The 22,669-nt window shown below is 39.6% G+C and overlaps 1 pseudogene; it reads right to left on the minus strand.

Moving 5' to 3' along the window:
• Nucleotides 1-17,741: 17,741 nt before the first annotated feature.
• Nucleotides 17,742-19,266, minus strand: LOC102501694 (tetratricopeptide repeat protein 1-like; annotated as a pseudogene).
• Nucleotides 19,267-22,669: the final 3,403 nt, after the last annotated feature.

Genomic DNA, 22,669 nt, shown 5'->3' on the forward strand with positions numbered 1-22,669 from the left:
AAACTTGTCTCAAATGTCAATACATGAGAAGAAACAGGGAAGGCAGTATTTTGGCCAAATCTTAAGCTCTTCTTACGCAATATAAGGCATGACGGGAAAGGACTGGTCTATAAAGAAATACAGTGCTGGATTTGCATAGTATCTTACACGATTTGATGATGAACTACAGGGCTACAAACGGGAGGTGTGCAAAGGAAGATGAAATAAACACATGTGAAAGAAAGAAAGGATTCATTTTCTCTCTTCAGAACAAAGCCAAGACTTTTAGGCTACACTTAAGAGAAAGAAAACTTTATTCTGAAAATAACGGAAATTGATCTGACCAGAGTGATCACTTGTCAAGGGAAGGAATTGCAAATGACTTCAGTCATTTTATCCCTAGTGGGTTTTTAAGCCAGCGTAGATAACATATAGCAAAGTATATTAGTATGAGCCACAATACACTGGCAGAAAGATAGAGTGGAAAACCTCTTAGGTCAAGCTCATTATTATTCATTAGTTTGTAAAAATGCATTTGATATCTTTAAAGGTCTCAGAGTGTATGAACACATTTTTCTACAGTGTTCTGAGCCAAAAAAAATAATAATAATAATAATAAAAAAGACCTCAAGAAGAAAGAAACAACTACACCCTGAAAGCAATTTCAACCATGTTTATCTGCAAGTTGAACGTTTAGAAATGCCTTATGGTGCAAATTAATCCAGTACCCTAAGATTTATGTGATAAGTAAGAAATCCTTGGTCTCAGAATCACAAGGCCCAGAGCTTAAGGCCCTTAAAGAGAAGGTGGCGTGGTGGTTAAGGCGCTGGAATTCCCACATGGCTGACCATGGTTTGAGTCCTGAACCTGACACCTTCTCTCTCTCTCTCTCTCTCTCTGGCAAAAACCCATGTGAAAAAATAATAATAAATAAGTGAATAAAGTAATTAAAAAATGGAAGTATCCCAATTAAAAAATATTTTTTTAAAAAAGATTTTATTCCTAAATTACATTACAAGAGCATTTTCACCCTTCGCCCCCGCATGTTACCTCTGTCACAGCCAAACAGCAGCAATGGTAGCAAACCCCTACTCTCTCCTTCCTCGCTGGCACCCCACAGCTGGTCACCTTCCCATTTGCATCCCCAAGCATCCTCTGACAGCTCATTGATCGCTCCCTGGGTAAACTCTCAGAGACTTTTGTTCAAACTTCTTTTCTAGAGTGTTCAATTTTGTATTTTAATCTTTCATGCAGTGCATTTACTTGACTGCTAACAGTGGTTCCCAAAACCGAAACATTCAACCGCAGGGAGAGTTAAAATTATTGAAGAGGTCCATAAATGTATATATCTATATATGATTTTTGCAATCAATGGAAGAGTAAAACTATAGACCTGACTGTGTGAATGCAATGTAAAAACATTTCGTCAAGAACAGAAATCAACAAATGATAGCCTATGGATCAGATCCACCTGCTGCCTATCTTTATTTCTGCACTAAGTCTTATTCAAACCAAGCCGTACTATTTACGTACTCCAATGGCAGCTTTCATGCTGTAGCAGAGTTGAGTGGTGGCCATGCAGACTCTATGTGGTGCACCAAGGTTGAAATATTTACTGTCTGACCATTTGCAGAAGAATTTTGCCCACCTCTGGTCCAGACCATGATCATCTTGAGGATAATAGTACCGTCTTAGATATGTTTGTATCACAACCACATCTTTTGCACACAGTAAATAAAATGTTCACTTCTGGAGGGTGAAAACAGAAATTATTATATCCTCCCCCCAAGCATCCCCTTCCTTCTTTATTTTCACTCTTGCCAACAAAAATTCACTTGTTTGAGTTTTAAAAAAAATCAGGGCATCATTGACTCTGCTCTTTTCATTGTTCATATGATTAGTCATCTTAGAACTTTTAGATTTGTTTGAGTCCTCTCAGTACTTCAGTGCTGTATTCAGCATCCTTTTTTTAGAAGTGATTCTTTCCATAAATAAGTTCATGCGATAAGCGTACATTTTGCATTTATAATTATCCTTCACAGAGAGCACAACTTTTAATACACCAAGAATTGATATATATATGTAGTATCCTATTGTATCTACAACCCACATAGGAAGTCTTTTTCTGTTTCCACTCAGCATGGCATTTTTATGATGTATCCACGTTGACTTAATTCTTGATTCAGTCCTTGGGTGTTTCATCATATGACTAGACTCTCTACGTCCCTATTGATGGATATCAGATTTTCCCAAAATTCCTATCAATGGTGCTCAAATACCTTGACCATGAAAACGAGTTTCTTCAAAGCCTGTATATAGAAATGGAAATACTGGCCGCCGGATATTATATTAATTTCCTAGTGCTGCTGTACCATTTGAACATGTTCAAATGGGTTTGGTCCAAATCAAGGTGTCAGCAGGTCCACACTTACTCCAGAGGCTCCAGAGAAGAACTCAGTTCCTTGCATTCCCTGCCCGGAGGAGGCCCACATCCCCAGGCTTGTGGCCTCTCTTTGTCTTCAAAGCCTTCCGTGCAGCATTTTCCAGTCTTTCCGACTCTGACCTTCTATTTTGACATTGTTTCTCCTCTGACTCTGAATGGCTCATCCTCCCCTTAAATGGATCCTTGTATTCCATTGAGAGCACTGGGGTATGAAATTTTCCTTCCCAGCTCCATCTTTAACTCCGTCACGCCTAAGGTCCCTTGTACCATGCAAGGTAACGGATACACACATCCCAGAGACCAGGAGGGAGACGTCTTTTGGCGAACACTGCTCAGCCTATGACAAATCCAACTGTCATCAGTGTTACTAGTTACTATCCATTTCTTCTCCAATGAGTTGTAGCAATTTCTTTTTTTTTCCAGTCAAATTACTGGAGTTTTATTGATTAAGCCGGCAGCTTACGGAAGGACTCATGTCTCTCAAAGACCCTCCAGCTCTGAGTGAAAGAAGAGAGGTGCTTATAAAGGCAAGAATCACAGTCCTTTATGAATTCACACAGTGATTACAGTGGAAAAATGAGGAGGGGGTGAGGAGGAAAGGGAGTTGTAGCAATTTCAATAAGACCTCTGTTGTTTCCATGTCTCCAGCATGGCATTGTTCCAGATTATCTGGAATGTATAAAACCTAAAGGCATTGCTATTTGCTTCTAACTTTAAATTTGTATGTTTATTTCACACCTACAGAAAAGCTGCAAGAAGAACATTAGGAACTTCTGCATGTCACTTGTGTTCATTCAGCTATCATTTTAATTGTCGCCCATTCCAGACTAAGTTGGAAACTTATGTCCCTTTATCTCTAAGCATTTCGGCATGCATTTCTCACAAATAAGAATATTCTCTAATTTAACAACAATAGAAATATGCCTATCAGGAAATTAATATTGATTCAATATGATCTTGTAATACCCAGTCTTAGTAAAATTCCATCACTTGCTCCATAATACTCAATGTAACTATTTTTCCTTGGTTGAAGACCCAGTTCAGACTGACACATTGTATTTATTTCTCATCTCTTGTTAGAATCCTTTCATCTGGAAATGTTCCTTTGTTTGGTATCTTGAAAGACTTAGAAGCAGAATATCTTGGTTCATCTACAATGCCTCAGTAATTTACAGAAACCCGCAGTGTTTGGGAAATAGTTCTTTATAACCCAGCTGCCTTTTCATGGTGATTACAACCTAGTTTGCAGGGCAGTTTGGGCTGCTTCAAGACCCCAGCCCTCCTACTGCTATCCATACCTGCAGCAAATTGTCCTGGAAGTCTGAGCTACAACTTGTTTTCTCCTACTATTATTTTCATTATTATTTGTTAGATGTTTGCCATAAGCACATGCACTTGCAGAGAGAGACAAAGAGAAAGTGAGAAATCACCCCTGGAAGGGACAGCCATGCCACGATCCTTGCTTCTCAATTTTCCTCTTGGGATTGTGGGCATGCACACACATGTGCCTGGCATGATTTTTCAAGCCACTAGGTCCAGAGTGTGAACAGTAGTCGGCCTTGTGGAAGTCCAGTGCCTTAACCTCTGTGCTACCCATTGGCCAGTTTTATATAGCATACCTTTTCATTCTGGTTGTTGAAATGTATGAAGCTGCTTCACAGTTTTATTAAGGTTGTATATAAGTGGTCTTCGAAAAATGCATGAAAGAACTGCAAGGATTTCATTTCTCTGGCACTAGAGTAAATTTAATTTCATCATTTCACACACTTTTCAAAGTATCTCTGTATATCTTTAGCAGCAATGCTGTGTCTTCAATACATCTGATCAGAAGGCCCAAAATATGAATTTTTTTCAAACCAGTGATAATATTTTTGGTTCTTTGCTTAGGATGATTTCCATATTTTTAATATTATAATTTTTCCCTTTATAATTAATTTGTAATTTGTGGGGAGATACTCAAAGATTATACATACTTTTTTGTATTATACTTCCTCTAATTTTAGCATCCATGGGTGTCTAATTCCATCACTCAGTCTTTATTAGTTGGCATTTTATTTTCAGAAAAACCTTTGTTTTTCCTCTTGCTATTTATTCATCTGTTTACATCTCTTTGGGTTCATGAGTTTTTATTTTACTCCGTGGATTATAATTTATTCATCTGATTATTTATTTTGATCTTGAAATTGTTCCAGAGTTTGTCAATTGAAGCCCTTTCAAGTTGGCTCAAGTGTATTTTTAATAAATTCCCATTAGTCCTTGCATTCCCTGTTATTTTGTAGCACAGAAAGATATGCCAGACTCATTCTGTGCTTACCTTTGCCTATTTTTTATTTACTTCATCTTGCCGTTCTGTGCTTTCCAGTTATGCTGAAATAATGTTAGCGAGTAGGTTCACAAATACGTTAGGAAAAATCATCTCGATACGGAAATGTGATGATGTAAGAGGGTCACATGGAGAAGAGAATGATTCTCTTTTACTGAAAAGTTAAGATCAAGGAGGGTTAGACACTGTTCCTATTGTTCATTTGACATTCACATTTCTCTCTCTCCAAATTCCAAGCTCTTCCACGAGGCTGCTCTGCTTCACCATCCCCCCAGTTCTCCAGGTAAGGCAGGAGTGGGTCCACCCCGCCGCTCGCAACTGCGTCCCCAGGGTCTGACACAGTGGCTGAAGTTTAGCAAAGCCTCAACTATTTGCTGTCGGTATTATTCGCCCAAGTAAGGTCTCATCTCTTATTTTTTCTTGAAACACTGAGCCAAGAGAATAAGAGACTCTTTCATCATATACTCGGAACTCTCCTTGGGAAGCATTTCTGAGAGCCAAATCAAAAGAAAAATCCGTAGCCTACAGTATTCCCCACATTTCTCCCTGGCTTCCTTCAATGCTCTCTCCAGGGAGGCCAAGGTCATGGATACAGTGTCTGTAAACAAAGAATGTGCCCTCTAAGTAAACTAGGCAAATGTATTCAAAAATTGTAACTGGGGGACCAGCAAGTGGCATGGTGGTTAAGGCACTGGACACTCCAACATGGCCGACCATGGTTCAAGTCCGGGATCTGGTGGCTTGCTTTCTCACTTTCTCTCTATCTCTCTTTCTCTGTCTCTCTCTGGTCAAATGAAAATAAATGAATGAATAAATAAAATTTAAAATAAATAATTATAAAAAAATTGTAACCAAGTGGCCCATCTAATCCAGAAAGGTCATATTTTTTTTTTTGGAAGAGATTTTTGCTATAAGGTACATGCACTTGTCAAAGAATAGAGAGAGAGACAGAGAGAGAGAAATGGAGAAATCATCCCTCCCCCTCCAGGGAGGAAGTCCTGCTGCAATCCCTTCTCCTTCATCTTCCTCTTGGGATTTTGGGCATTCACTCACATGTCCAGTGTGATTTTTAAGCCACCAGGGACAGGACTTGAACAGCAGTCAGCTATGTGGGAGTCCAGTGCCTTGACCACTACACCACCTGGTGGCCCCTAAAAGGTCATTTTTAACAATATGCTATTTCTATGAAATAAAAATAGCGCTCAAGAACTAGGTTACTTGGCTTACTTTGGGGAAACAATTTTCTTCACTTTCTGTATGTTGCTATTTGGATCATCCTAATCTTTAAAATAAAATTGAGTGATTCCTTATTTCCATAATAACTCAGAGTTCCCATCATCGAACTCAAGGCCCTTCACAATCTGGTCCCAATCTGTCACTCCATCTTCCTTTTCTACCACCCTGCAGTCTACTGTGGACTATATTGTGTTGCATCAGAAATGTTTCAGTTTCCAAGGAAGTTTCTAGAATCCACACTTTTCTAAGATTGTGAGTTCCATAAAACGGGGGACTATAACATTTATAAAACTGATGTTTAGCACAAAGGCAGGCATAATAGAAATTCAATGGATAAACTATGACTGACAGGCTAAGTGAAAAAAAAAGAATGAATAAATGATTAGTACCTTATTAAAATATATTTTTTAAATTTTTTCTGGAGCCAACAGGTGGTGTAGTGGTTAAGGCACTGACTCCCACATAGTTGACTGCAGTTCAAGCCCTGGATCTTGCAGTTTGAAACTCACACCAGATGCATATGAATGCGTGCCCAAAAAATCCCAAGAGGAGAATGGAGGAGAAAGGATTGTGGTATGGCCATCCTTACTCAGGGGGCGGGGGAGTAGGATTTCTTGCTTTCTGTTTCTCTGTCTCTCTCTGTCTCTACAGTGAATGCACATGCCCTATAGTAAAAATTTATATGTAAAAAAAAGTTTCCTAAAATCTGTGTGAACTCACCAGAGAGAGACAGAGAGAGAGACAGAGTGAGAGAGAGCAAGAGAGAGGGAAAGTGAGAAAGCACACCCCATGGGGAATGGTCACACTGTCATCCATTCTCTGTCTCTCCCTCCTTTGGAGATTTTGGGCACACACTAGGCCTGTCTCTCCAACCACCAGGTTTAGGACTTAGCCTGTACAATCAGCCATGCACAGTCCCGCCACCTTAACCACCACTGCAGCCGTCGCACTTTTTAGAACATACAGACTGCTCAAAAAAATCTGTTCTTAGGTCTTAGACTTATCATTGTATTTCTATTAAAAGATGAATCACTTTATTTTCAGTGCTGAATTAACACAGGTATGTCCTGCTTTTCAGATTCATAGCATTAGCCTGACTGTGTCTCACAGTGAATTATTCTAGGGAAACTTTAAGCTATATATGGCAGCCTTCTGATCAGACATTCGTGTTTGCTTTGGGACATTAGGACTCTAACTGAAACTGCTGATCATGAAAGTTAAGCTAGCAAGAAAGGAAATATATTCCATTAGACAGTCGTACCAACTGACCAGAACAGCAAAATATAAATCGCTGAGAAATGCTGAGGGCTCGTGTGATTCGCACTTTGAAGGAAGTCTGAGAACTTCAGGTATCTGGAACGTTCCAGGGCTCACTTTAGAAAGCTGAAAAGCAAATCTCTTCCCAGGAAGGATCAACCCGAGACTAGCAGCTCTGAGATCTAGAGCATTAAATAAAATATACAAAAGACATGGGTACGAGACCTTATCAATGCACCTGACATACCCTAGTCTCTTTCTGTGTCCTGTGGCCAACACTCAGCTTCCGGTATCCAGAGCTCTGCACCTGAGGGCCCTCTTGGCTGGAGCTACAGAAAGTCCCAGTGCCTGTATGAGCATATGTGTGCACACACAGAACAGGGATGTGATGAGGAGTCGACACCTTCAGGAACCACCTTCCACAGCTGGTTCTCCAAGAATCTGTGCAGGAATATTTCAGCTTACTCCATGCATAAGGTTGAATAATTATGGCATATGCTTTGTATCAATTGCATAATCAAAAAGCGATGCTCAGTATTGATTCCCAGGGTTCTGAAGTAGGCTCTAGCCCGAGGTGTGCACCATGTCAGTTAGTGTAGTAGCTCAAACTTTGGTTGGCTGCCTCTCCGTCACTCACATCTCTACAGCATCAGCTGAACTCCCCAGATACACCACGGACACCGAGTCCTGGATTCAGAGCATGCACTGATTAGAACCCAAATAGAAGAGCCACTGTACTATGAAGGGCCCCATGAGTGAGGAATGATGATATTATTTTATTATCCTTAGTAATACTATTTTAAATAAATCATATTATGATAAGTTAATCATTTGACAAATAATAGTAAATGGATAAATCAGAAAATTAAAGCTAGAATTTTGTTTGAGGTTTTTCGGGCATATCAGGAAAGGGTATGTGAGGTGATCTGGAAATAGGTAGACTTGAATTGGAACAAGGACAGGGTCTAGTTGAGCCCAACTACTTGGCCTGAGGACCATCAGACTTCAGCTCAAAACACCATTCTTGAAACCCAGTAAAACTCTCTAGGCTATAAAGACAACTGAGACAAAGAAAGGAAGGGTAGCCAATTGTACCTCAGGTACATCTTGCTCTGTGGGAACGCCAGCACAGAACTCCAGCCCTAACAGAGACCTGACCAATCCACACCAACTTACGTTTATCGCTCATTTTTACGCTATTCCTTATAGAGACTCTCAAAATTGTTACAGAAGAACCATTTCCAAAAGGAAATAAAGATAATACTGATTATTACCTATAATAAAGTAAACTAATAAGCCATTAGCCAGTGTTAATTAAATGACTGAAAAAATTAACAAATGATAGGAAGAGGATGGTTCTTCCTGAAAGTGGAATGCCAACGAATCAACTTAGAAGGAAGAAAAGACATCTAACTCTTGTTTCATCCATGAGTCAGCTCCAGGTAGGCAAAGCACAATAAGAAAAAAGATACTTGGTTTTAAATGATCCCATTGTATCTTACATATTGATCACAGAGAGAAAAAGAGTAACTTGAACATGGAGAACCCTGGGCACACCATCTTAACCACACCAGTGACTAGACGTGTGGGTCCATGAGTCTGAGATGTGCATGATGCACTAAGGAGGTACACAACACGTCAGTGATATTCTCAGGAAAACAGCAAAAAATGCATGATTCTAAGAAAACATCAGACTAAGCCAAACTAAGAAACAGTCTATAAATTAGTTTGCATAGAAAAAATACATCACGACTTTTCCAACAACCCCGTAACTTCCCAGTACTTGTCAAAGGTGTCGAGGTTACGTAAGACAATGGGCAGCGGGGGAAGCTTTCCAGATGATTAGGAGCAACGATGACAAGACACGTCCTCTGATCCGGCTTTGGATTTGGGTCAGCACGAGGACATTCATTGGTCATTTGAGAAATCTCAGTCTGTAGGGTTAAGGGTTAATACTGTATGAAGGTTAATTTGCCATTTATTATTATTATTATTATTAAACTGCAGTTCTATAAGAGATTACCATTTGGAGAATCTGGATAAAAGTATGAAAAATTGTACCATTTTCCAACTCTTCTGAAGTAAAATTATTTCAAAACTATAATTTAGAAAATAGCTTTAAAAATCTTCTAAAATAGTCCATACTGACTCACTCAAGAAGATCCATACATTTGTCAGAAATAAGTCAACTCTAAATCTCAGAACCAAGGACCAGAATTTAGAAATCACACCATATCTAACACAAACTATCTCATGAAAATGTTATTTGCTTCTTTAAAAGTGCGCATTTTACAATCATGTTTGACAAGGACTCACAAAATTAAGTTTTTCTCTACCTTTACCACTCGGTATATATTACTGGAAATCTCACCTTCTCCATTTCTTTCTCTGAACAAAAAAAAATGGAGATAACAACCATCTGTACCTTGAGATCTTGCAAATGATCATGAACAAGGTCAATCAAAACAATTGTAATAGAAATCTTCTAACGCGGTCCTTCCTAGCATTTATATACTTAGGTTCAATATTCCCTTCTGAATGTGTAAAATAAAAGGTCCAGTATTTTTTCTTTGGAGGAGAATTATTTTGAAATATGATTACATTTCTAATACATTTCTTTTTTCATTGAAACTGGATATTTTTTCAAAACATAAAACTTTCTTCATTCTCAGGAGGCTGCCTTTTAATTAAGTCCTTCCTTGATCTAAGGTCTCTGTATTATTTGTATAAATGTTATCGTTTGGATTTGAATTGATCGCTCCTGTTCAATTGCAGGGTTAGCATTAGCTGAGACCTAGAGTGATTTTTTCCCCTGTTGCCTTGAGGACATTCATCGGAAATGCGATGTTGCACCTGATGGAGGTTCTCCTGATGGAAAGGTTCACAACAAAGAACAAATTAATTTGGGGACACAGTCAGTGGCACCGTCCACGCATTTTCCTGCTCCCTTTATTCTTCTGCTCTTCCACCCCCTGGCCTCCTGGATATGAGAGAGATTCTTAGCCCAGTTAATTCCTTTTTCTCCTGTTTAAAAAATATATATATATTATATATTTTATATATAATACATATATACACACACACACACGTGTGTGTGTGCATACACGTTAATATATTTATGTGTGTGTATATATGTATATATATATATATATATATGCTTATTCAATATATAGGCACATTTACATACCATATAATTATTTGAGATTTATTTTGTTGTTATTGTGTTATTTTTGACAATAAAGGGTATACTGTAAGTCCACATGAAATGGCTAAATTATTTGTGAGTTTATGGTACACCTACTTTTTCATTAGTATTCATCTTGTTTAGCACCTAACAGTCTCTTCTTTTGTAGTTCATGGAGTGTGTAGAACTAAAATGCAGCCTTACTGTGGTATTGTTCTGCATTTGCTACATTGAAAACAGCCAAGCTGACCTGAAATGGCTAACTTACCCAGTTCAGTCTGTTAGACTGGTTTTGCACATGAAGACGATGTGTTCAGGCCAGCTGGTGGCACTGTGGTTAAGGTGGCTGGGTCCCACACGGGTGACAATGTGGTTTGAGTACTGGACGTGGAGGCCTGAAAAACATGCTGGGCACATGTGTACGCAGGCTCAAAATCCTGAAAGGAGAGAGGAATGGAGGAGAAGGGATTGTGGTATGTCCATTCCCAAGGGGAGGAGGGGTGCTTTCTCACTTTCTCCCTCTCTCTCTCTCAGTTAGTCGCTCTCCAATGAATGCACATATCCTCTGACAATTTTTTTTAAAAGAAAAGAAAATGATCTGTTGAACTCAGGAAAAGTATTTTCCACACAAATAAATATAGTAGTTCTTATGCATTATTACCATGTGCCAAGTGATATTTTTCCTAAATTGCTACAAGTCCAATGAAACACGTTTTTGAAGAGTTTGGGATGGAAGGAAGCAACTATAACTTTAAAACCTAAGCCTGCCCTTTCCTGTTTGTTACAAAGACAATGAGATTCCATTCCCAGCAGTCTTTAGAAGTTCTTATTTATGGTTTATTTTTTTCTCTTTTCTTGTTCTTTTTTCCTCTTAATTTTTAGAGAGTGCATGTGTTTGCTAAAGAGAGAGGGAGAGAACGAGAAATCAATCTTCTCAGAGAGTATGATCTGCTACAATTTTCTCTGGTTTATTATTATTATTATTATTATTATTATTATTATGTTGGGATTTGAGGCATGCATGCACAAGCACCCAGCATATTTTTCAAGCCACCGATGCCAGGTTTTAAACTGCAATCAGCCATGTGGGATCTGCTTCCTTCACCAGGCTATGGGCCCAGCCTCTCCAGAAGTTCTTAAAATTGCAATACTCAAAAAGAAGTTCCATTATTCTATATCCACTAACCAATGACACAAAACATTGGTAAATATATTTTATATTGGTATACACCACAAATTCACAGAAAACGTAGTGCTTATTTCCTAGAAGTACAACTTACAATGAAAGAGCTTTCTGTTTTTTCCTGAAGAGTTAGTATCATCCTCAAAATACAGTAAACACCTTTCTCAAATGCATGTCTTTATTACAAGCTCATGTTTTTGATGAAACCTTCCATGTAGGGGAGGTTGAAGAAATGGGGAGGCAGGATTATCAGAAAGAAGAGAATAAATTTGAAAACATGTCCAATTAAGCCAGAGTAGCTTTTTAGTTTACCCAGGGCCAACATACTCTTCCCTTCTTTTATTCCTTGAATGCGGAGACAGAATAATTTTTCTTGACTTTATAAGTATTCTGAGAGTGCAGGTCATCTGTGTAATGGCTTCCATTAAGATCCTTTCAATATTTCTTTCTGCTTGATTTTCACATAAGTGTGGGAACATTACCATAGAAAGCTCCACTAAATTAAAATATTGTTACAGCTAAATGTTACAGGTGTTACATTATAATCCACGATAAAACGTTATTCATTAGTTTAAGGCTCTGTTAGCACCATCTTTCTGCCTTCATGGCTAAGAAGTAACAAAGTTTTGTGTGTGACTATTATAGTGACCTAATTGCTCATTCTCCTCATTTTAACCCTGAAAAAAAAAATGAGAAGAATATAGTGACAATGTTACTTTTCCCTGGTTAAATAAAAGGAAGCAGAATGGTGTACTGGAAAGAGCTACAGCGTCATGAAAATTGGGCTGAAAATACATTTTCTACGCTTGTATCCATCAATACAAAAGTAATTTCTTATTTCTGAGTAAGAATGGCTTGTTCACTGTAAGGTTGAGCTAGTAACAATTGAAACTGTGCTCTAGGGAAGCTGTGAGACTCACATGTGATAGTACATGTGATCACACACGTGTACATTTTAGAGTTTAAGATATTGTTACATTATCTCTGACAACTGTTCAGATATTTGCCTGTGAGTATCTGTGACCAGATAGCCTCCCCCGTGCCCCCCAGAATAGCACAAAACACCCTGAGGTTTTTTATAGGGTTCTCTAGATATTCATATGCAATACAAGATACAAACATTAGTTTTTAAATAATCACAAGTTATGTGGGTATTGAAAGTGATTTGAAGAAGAAAAATACTATGAATCATGACATTTAATACCACTGGGAGCTGAGACTTCAGGGAAATACCTGCACCATGTCGCTCAGTTCCGGTGCACTCTGCCTCTTCCACAGGTGTCACTGTGTACCGGAATCATCTGCCCTGACCTCACCCCACTCCGATCTGGCTCATGGCTTACAGTTCCGTAAGGCATCAGGAGAGGATGAAGCTTTTTTTCCTTAAAAGAATAGTTTCTTTTTAAAGGGAATGTCTAAAAAGGTGGGACCTGAGAATCTAACGCTGGGAGCCGCAGGGAGGAAGTGGGAACTCAGTCCGCAGGTATGTCTGAAGCGGAAGAAGCTATGGGAACACTCCATTCCAACAGCATAGTTTAGAAGAGTTTCTGCATAATATCTGAGAAGAAGTCATTGTGGGTGCCTCAGATCCCAAAAGGAGAGAGAGATGGAAGAGAAGGAATGGTGGCATGACTATGCCCCATGAGGAGTGAGTTCTCACTTTCCCTCTCTCTTTCCCCCTGACTCTCTCTGTCTCTCTCTGATAAGCACATGTGCTCTGTAACAAAAAATTTTAAATGCACATAAGAAAATAAATAAAAGAAAAATAAAAGAAATTGTAGCTTTCTGTTGTTGTTCTTGCCAGAGAACATGTATATTTGCTAGAGCCCGAGAGAGAGAGAGAGAAGGCACCTCCCCAATGGGGTGTGGTCATGCTGCAATCCTTTTTCCTCCATTTCTCCATCTCTTCAGGATTTGGGGCCCACACCCACCCCACCCCCCCACACACACACACACTCAGCATGGTTTTCAAACCACTGGGTCTCAGGTTTTAACCATGGTTGGGGCCATGAGGGATCTGGCACCGTATGCACAGGGTTTAACTAACCACTGTGCTATGGGGCCACCCCAAAAGAGATTCTATTTTTAAACTTAGGAGGAAAAAGATTATCGCAAACCAACACAAATCACACCAAAAATTCATTATTCTATCAAAATTAAACTTTTTCTCTTAGATGCATTTTTTTTTGAGAGGTTTTCACTATAGGGTGCGTGCACTCGCCAGACAGAGAGAGACATAGAGACAGAAAGCGAGAAATCACCCCCCCCCAGGGGAGATGGTCACACCGCAATCCCTTCTCCTCCATTCTCCTCTCGGGATCTTGGGCACGCACGCACACGCGCCCGGCGTGAGTTTTAAGCCACTGGGTCCGGGACACGAACCACGGTCGACTATGTGGGAGTCCAGCGACATAGCCATTACGCTAACTGCTGGTTCCTCTTAGATGCATTTTTAAAGACACATAAATTATTTAAAAAAAAAGTGTCAGATCTAAAGAAAACATGTTTTGGAAGCTGTATTTTGAAGACATGATATTTTGTGACCAAGACAGTCTAACATTCCCCTCTTGTAGGCTAAACTTTGGAGATACTTCTTCCTGACTCTAAGTTTTTATCTCCCTTTTGTTAAGAGCATTTTTCTTTAGAAAATTTGTAAAGTATAAATTCTACCTCTGCTCTTTGGAGATATATACAAATGTTTTTAAAAGTTTTGCCAGTTTTATAATCCAGGAATATTTTTTAAGGATCTGCAGGCATATTTTTAAATAGAGTTATCAAAGGAGATAGTGTTCCTGTCACCCGGTTTCTGTAGGTTGGTGGAAGTCTGATATTAAAGAGGAAGGGGCGACTTGCTCTGAGATAGGCTTCTACCTCCTGCCATTAAGATGCAAGGGAACTTCATTTTCCTTGGGTACAGCTAATTCTCAGCACAGATGGCCAGTGCTGTGCATTGTCTCCAGTGTTTAAAAATTCACTGCCATTTGTTTGATCGGAGTCAAGTTCACGCTACACTCATCTCTCTCCTCTACTGTAATAACTTTGCATAAAGTCTCCTTAGCATGTTTCACTTGGGTGAAACTTTTGCTGTGATACCAAAAAATATAAAGAGCTACCACAGATGAGAGACAGAGAGAAAGAGAGAGGAAAAAAGTCAAATTTAGGTAGTAAAAACACATATGAGAATTTAAAGTTGTCCCTCCAATAAGCACATGGAAGAATTCATGAACTAACCCATTTTTTATCAGGGAACTACAAATTATAATCAGTGTAAAGCATCAAGCTTTAATCATCAAATTGGCTAATAATTTAGGATTCGGGTTGGTCAAGGGCAAAAATAGATGGAAATTCTCATACACAGCTTTTGGAAATAGATTTGTGTGTGTGTGTGTGTGTGTGTGTGTGTGTGAGAGAGAGAGAGAGAGAGAGAGAGAGAATGAGTTGGGAACCAGCTTGTACTGTGGGAGTTAAGGTGGCCGGATCCCACACAGCCAACTGTGTGGTTCCAGTCTCAGCCCAGTGACTTGAGAAACACTCCATGTGTGAAGGCATGTCCAAAATCCCCAAAGGAGGAAGAAATGGAGGAGAAGGGATTATGACATGACCATACTCCATGGTGAGAAACCACCCTTCTGCAAACGCATATGCCCTCTGGCAAAAAAATTTTAAAAACGAGTTGTATCCATGAAAATTTAAAGTAGGCATGCCTCTTTTGTCCCAGCAATAGAATCTCCTGCTATCTATCATAAAGAATGTCTTATTAATTAGCTATTTAACAGAATAATAAAGATCATTTACAATTTAATGATGAAGAGAATACTCAGAGTTTCAGAAGGAAACTCTCCTAAATGGAAAATGTCCAAAATATACTGCAAAAAATGTTACACATGTTGGATTTAAGCAAGTCGTTTTTATTTATGTTTTTATACTTTCGTATACTTTTCATCATTTATCCAAAGATGTCCATTGGTTTTACAACAAAAAACATTAGTAAACTGTTAGAGAAAAATATACATGCAAGTGTAAAATTGGTGACAGTGGTTCACATCAAAATATAAATCTTTGATTCATGACAGGCTGTTGCTGTTACTTCACAGTAACCTCTCATGAATGAATGAATTGGCAGAGGGATTTAACATCTTAAATGTGGCATCTGAAAAATAAGTCATTCCACTTTTCCACGTCACCTCTAGAGTAAAAGATAAAAAGAGAGGCCAGTGGTAGCGTGGAGGTTAAGGAACTGGATCTTACATGGGCAACTTTGCAGTTCAAATCTCGGACCTGGAGGCTTGAAAAACACCTGGTGCATAGGTATGCCTGCCCAAAATTCCAAGAGGAGAATCAAGGGGAAGGAATTAAGGTATGGCCATCCCAATGGGGGTGATTTCTCACTTTCCCTCTCTTTACTGTCTCTCTGTCTCTCTCCAGTGAGAACACATGCTCTATGGCAGAAATGTAAAAAGAAAGAGAGAGCGAGCAAACGAGCCTAACTCGCAAACCCGTGATCACTCTATTTCACTATCAGGCTCATTACTTAGAAAGATACTCAAACAACTTTTACTTTTCCTTCTCAGGACTTGGTATTGTAGGCAGGGAAGTTTCCCAGCAGCAAGTACAAGCTCAGGTTTCCAGAATGAGGAGTATCTTTCTGAATATTGCAAGTCCCTCTGATGGAGCCTGGGTGTGTGTTTCATCTTTGGTCTGTGCTGACTTTCATCTGCTTCACTCTTCCGAGACACAGCGACGCCCGCTGCCTGTACAGCACCCCACACGATGTGGACACCTGATAAATATTAAATGATGAGGGTGGTAATGACAGAGCAGAGCCCTGGCTTCACGGCTGTGCAGTTCCTCCCCATCTTGCGTGCCTCCTCAGACGGATGTCACATCCTTACTCTAAGAGACAGAGATTCTTTGCCAAATTAAAGCTTGAGAGGAGCACATTGCACGCTCATGTCAAAGTGGGAGTGTGAGATGCGGATGCCTACAGCCATATACATCACTTAGGGACACAGCCATTTGATAAATACTGTCTTAAGAGCCAATTTAAATGGACTACCTAGCCAATCTGATCAGTCCTGCTGAGATCTGCCCCAGAGAGTTAGTAAGGTGCCCAGACAACTGACTAATTCCAGGGGGGGGTGGGAGTCCAGCATATTCGAGACCTTTCAGTCAGCACATTTTAGCTGAGCTGTATTTATTTAATACTCATGTGTTTATATGTATATTAATACATATATATATATATAACCTCCAATGGGGCATAATCATGTCTCGATCTCTTTTCCTCCATTTTTGCATTCTGCTGGGATTTTGGACATGCACCCACATGTGTCCAGCATGTTTTCAAGTTGCCAGGGTTGGGAGATGTGAACTGCAGTCAGCCATTTGGAATTCAGCTCACTTAATCCCTAGGCTAAAGGGCCAGTCCTAAAACTGTATCCTTAAATATGCAATTTAATGAACCCATTTATTGAGGGGTAAATAAAATCATCTCTTTTTTTTTTTCTTAGAGAGAGATTTTTGCTCTGGGGTATGTGTACTTGCCAGAGAGACAGAGATAAAGAAAGCAGAAAATGACCTCACAGGGGGATGGCCATGCTGCAATCCGTTCTCAATTCACCTCTTGGGATTTTGGACATGCACACACATGCATCCAGCAGGAGTTTTATTTTTTGACCCTCATAGAAAGTTTTTATTACCACAGAGGAAACCAGAAACTGCCAGTGACTACGCGAGACAGCCGTGTGAGTGTGTGTGATCTGGGACGGGGACAGCGGGCAGGAACCCATCAACCATGTCTAGGCCGTCTCCCCACCAACAGGCTTGCTCAGTTCGGAAGAGGCTTTGCATGCGTGTTTGCACAACTCAGGGAGCTCAGCCTTGAGTCAGGCTTCTTCCTGAACAAAGGACAGCCAGAACAGGGAACAACGGCTGCACAGACATCACCTTTAAGTGGAAATCTCATTAGATTCTTTGCAGCCAGAAATACATTTCTCCCTGACCAAAAAAAACAGGAGGGAAGGGGGAGCACAAGGCTCTTTCTCGTAGGTAAGCTGCTTTGAAAGTGAACACTAAGTGGGGCCTTTCCCCTGGCTAACAGCAAGCAGCACCCAATTTCCGTGTCAGCTCACCGTTGTTATCTGCTCTTATTTGGATCTGGAACAAAATTGATGGAGTAGGAGACAGGAGAAGAATCTGGCTTGATCTGGAAATTTTCTACAGAGAGCCCAAAAGGTCGGAGAACCAAGTTCCCAAGGTCTTTCAGTTTACAACATCTCCTCTTTCATTACGTTCTTCAATGTGCTTAGGTAATCGCATGCAAGCTTCTCTGGCTTGATGTATTGATGGATTTTTTTTCTAATAAAGATTTGTTGTCCTCCAAGGTTTTGGCTGGTTTGTCTGTTTTCTCATACAACTCGGCTCTCCTCAGTACTGCCCGGATATAACGGGGGTTTAATAGAATTGCTTTGCTGCAGTCACTAATGGCCATCTCGTTCTTGTCCTGTTTCATCCTCGTAGTAAGTCTACTGGAAAAGAGAACGGATCTATCTGTTTGGAAGTAGGATGGGCATATCTGAAGGGCTCAACTGTAAGAACTTTCAGACTCGATATAATCTCCTTTCTTTTTTTATTTTTAACTTTATTATTATTATTTTCCAGTTTTTATCAGACAAAGAAAGAGAGAGAGAGAGCGAAAGTGAGAAAGCAAGCCACCATGACCAGGACTCAAACCACGGTCAACCATGTGGGAGTCCAGTGCCTTAACCACCAGACCACCTGCTGACCCCAATATAATCTCCTTTCTTAAACTGCTCATTTCCCTCCTCCTGTAGCCTAGTGCTTTCTTCTCTTCTTTTCTGTTTCTCTTCATCTGGCATGTGTTTTTGGTTTTGGTTCTGGTTTTGCTTTCCAGTTCTAGCAACTCTTCTTCATCCAGTTCAGAGGAATTCACAGCATCATCAGGTTTGCTCTCAGCCTATTCACTCCTGCCTGCTCCTCAAACAAGGCGCTGCAGTCAAGCAGACACTCCTCCTCTCCCTGGTCCTCCCAGTTTGAGCCTCCTCATCCTGGAGCAGCTTGTTCTGGGAATGCTGGTCGTTGGGACCAGGAATGTGATGCAGTAATACATTTAAAATGCAAACAAAGTATCTCTTATTCATGGTCTAATAAGAAATAAGTGTAACAGGAAAGTAAGAACATTTTCAAGTGGATGTGCTTTGAGCTAATAATTCCACTTCTTAACATCATTTCACAATAGCAGTGCTGGGAACCAGCAGTTAGCATAATGGCTATGTCGCTGGACTCCCATGTAGTCAACCACGGTTCGCATCCCGGACCCCGTGGCTTAAAACTCACGCCGGGTGCGTGTGCGTGCGTGCCCAGGATCCCGAGAGGAGAATGGAGAAGAAGGGATTGCAGCGTGACCATCCCTCCTGGGGGGTGATTTCTCGCTTTCTGTCTCTATGTCTCGCTCTGTCTGTCTGGCGAACGCACACGCCCTATAGCGGAAAAAATAAAAAGAAACCTCTCCAAAAAAAGAAAAAAAAAATAGCAGTGCTATCCAAATTCTATCCTGGCATGTTCTGCTTCCCAGGGATCTGCAAACTTCAAACCACTGAGCAGATTCTCTGGAACCCTAAGTTCTCTGACTTCTCCCCCATACGGAAGGTGAGCAGGTGAAATCTAAAGTTAGCCTCACACTCCTCCCATCTCCACCTTCCTAGCCTCTGAAACCTGCTCCCAGCGTGAGTTTTAAGCCTCCAGATCCAGGACTCGAACCATAGTCAACAACATAGAAGTCCAGTGACGTAACCATTACACCATCTGCTGGTCCGAATAATAATATATTTTAAGGAATTGATAACACTACAATTGTTAGGCACTGCTTTTAATGCATTTTTTTCTATAATATTTTTAAAAGGCTCAAAGGATAGATACTAATACTATACTTGCACACATTTGGAAAAATCGAAGCCAAGAAAAGAAGAAGCAGTTTCCTGCAGGCCACAAAGCAAGAAAGAGGAAGTCCATGGAGTACGAATCAGTTCCCGTTGAGTTCACAGCTTATAGAAACTTTTTTGGACATGCTTCTGTAATGAAAAGAACACCTTTACAATAACTTGGTTCATTTATTTATACATTTAAAATGCAAACGAAGTATTTCTTATTCATGGTCTAATAAGAAATAAGCATAACAAAAAAGAAAGAAAATTTTCAAGTGGATGTGCTTTGAAATAATAAGTCCACTTCTTAATACCATTTAAAAATAGCAATTCTATCCAAATTACAGAAAACTACAGATAAGAAAATTCCCCTGTCTAATAATAAAGCAGTGGTTTATAATTGTAGGATGGAATATTCTTCAACCATTAAAATCGACTATTAAAAAGACAAATGAACTAAAAATTCTGACCATATAACTGAAAATAAAAAAATTATGTATTAACTGGTCTCATAATTTGAAAAAAATTCTAAAAAGTAAAAAAGACCCAAAACAAAACAAAACAAAAAACCCACTATGAACAACTATGTTTGACTTTTAAGATTTTTTTTTATTAAATTTCACCAATTTGTAAAAACTAGCTATAATAAAAAGAAAACCTTTCTAAAAGAGCAATCAAATCAGATTAGCTCCTTTATAATAAATGTTGATCATGTTAAACTAGAATAACCAGAATTAAAAAAATTATTCATAAATCTTTTTCTTTCTCAGATTAATTCTGCAAAGAGTTATGATTTAATAAGAGTTAATAAGATACTTTGCTAAGGCCTGACAGATGGCATCGTGTTGAGGGCAGCTGGATCTCACATGGCCAACTGCATGGTTTGAGTTCCAGACCTGTCAGCTTAAAAACCATGCTAGGTGACAGTGCGTGAGTGCCAAAATTCTAAGAGGAGAATAGAAGACAAGGGATTACAATGTGGTCACCCTCCCTGGGGGGTTGCTTTCTCCCTTTCTCTCTTTCACTCTTTCACTCTTTCACTCTCTGTCTCTGATAAGCACACATGCTCTATAGCAAATAAACAAACAAAAAACTTGGCTAAATCATTGGCCAGATTTCTTCATATGATACATTTTCTTTGATCTTATATTTTTTTTTTTGTAAACAATTACTTTATTTAATTGTATGTATTCATTCATTTATTTTAATTTGATTTGACCAGAGAGACACAGCGAGAAAGAGAGAGAGAGAGAGAGAAAGTGAGAACACAAGCCACCAGGTCTGGGACTTGAACCTCATCCAGCCATGTGGGAGTGTCCAACACCTTAACCACTCCGCCACCTGCTGGTTCCCTTTAATCATATATTTTCAATTGTATGCCTACTGACAAATCATTTTTTGAAAAGGAAGAAAATTTTAGGAATTCAGTCATGATTTATATAATTTTTCCACGGTATACAGTACTGCTTTATGTTCTAATTCACTCACCATCACCAGCACAGTGAAATTGTATTTTAGTGCACTCATTAAAAAAAAAAAAAAAGCCAATTTTGCACTTAGTCATGCAGCTATAAATTTCATCGTCTCCTTCACGAGATTAAGGAGTCTACAATTAAGACAATGATTTTAATCCATGAATACATGAGGCATCTCCTACGCTTTCCTTGGCATAAAATAAACTGCATAATAAGCAGGACTGTAAAGGCAAGCGACATCATGAAGACAAATAATTATCGCCTTGTCTTGGGAATGGAAACATATTCATAAGTAGCGTTGGAAGAGGGAGAGAGGAGGGCCTGTTGGGAATCTGTGGTGCTCTTTGTCGGGCCTTCAGGCAAGGGCCCTGGAAGTCGGTAAGAGGGGCAACAGAGGATAGGTAGGCTCCCATGATGTTTCAGGACTTAGAAAACTCCATCTTTGCAAAAAGCCACATTTTTTTTTAACAATACTTACTTTTTAAAAATTTTTAATTATTTATTTATTTTTTTTTTTTTGGAGAGATTTTCACTATAAGGCGCGTGTGCTCGCCAGACAGACAGAGAGAGACATAGAGACAGAAAGCGAGAAATTACCCCCCAGGGGGGATGGCCACGCTGCAATCCCTTCTCCTCCATTCTCCTCTCGGGATCTTGGGCACGCACGCACATGCACCCGGCGTGAGTTATAAGCCACCAGGTCTGGGACGCGAACCGCGGTTGACTACGTGGGAGTCCAGTGACACAGCCATTACGCTAACTACTGGTTCCCAAAAAGCCACATGTTTAAGAATTTTATTCCTTCTTTAAATGCAGACACCTTTTAATGTTAGCTCTCTAAAATACCCACAGGAAAGCTTACAAACTAAATATCCTAGATATCCTCTTTTTATCCTTTTTTTGGTTTTTGCCAAAGGGCACATGTGCTTGCCAAAGAAAGACAGAGAAAGAGAGAGAGATGAAAAGTGAGAAATCAATCCCTGGGAGGATGGCCATGCTACAATCCCATCTCTTCCATTCTCCTCTTGGAATTTTGGACACACATGCATACCTGCCTGGTGTGATTTTCAGTCCACTGGGTCTGGGACTTGAATCTCCTTCAACTAAGTGGGAATCCAGTGCCTTAACTGCCATGCCACCTGCTGCTCCACTATACTTGTTTAAGTGTTCAGACTGCAAGAAATATAGTATCTTATTCAAACTGGAAAAAGAAATGCTGATTAGGTCATCTGCATGTCAGCTATCCAGGGACCCATTCATCTCTGTGCCCACCAACCCACCCATCACTTACAATCTCTCTAGCTATCTGTCTGTTTATTTGGTTGCCATTTTCTCCTGAGTACTCTGCCACTCTCCTCATTTATACATTGAAAATATATTCCTTCTTTCAGCATCAAAGAGCCAAACTAGTTTACGATACGAATTATTTATCTTTCCTTCCATCTTCATGCTACTTATTTCTTAAATTCCTTTTAAAAATGTCTGCGTTAACTCATCTGCTCAACTGTAAATATCAAAACAATGATTTAAATTTATTGCAATTATTTCCTTTCATAGTCCGTAGAATCCCCATAAAAAGGGATATTGTCTTTTAAAAATAGTTTCATGGGTACAACGATCTTGCTTTGGCATTCAAAAGACTGCCT

Source organism: Tupaia chinensis, unplaced genomic scaffold (genome assembly GCF_000334495.1).
Source record: "Tupaia chinensis unplaced genomic scaffold, TupChi_1.0 Scaffold000389_1, whole genome shotgun sequence".
Lineage (NCBI taxonomy): Eukaryota > Metazoa > Chordata > Mammalia > Scandentia > Tupaiidae > Tupaia > Tupaia belangeri.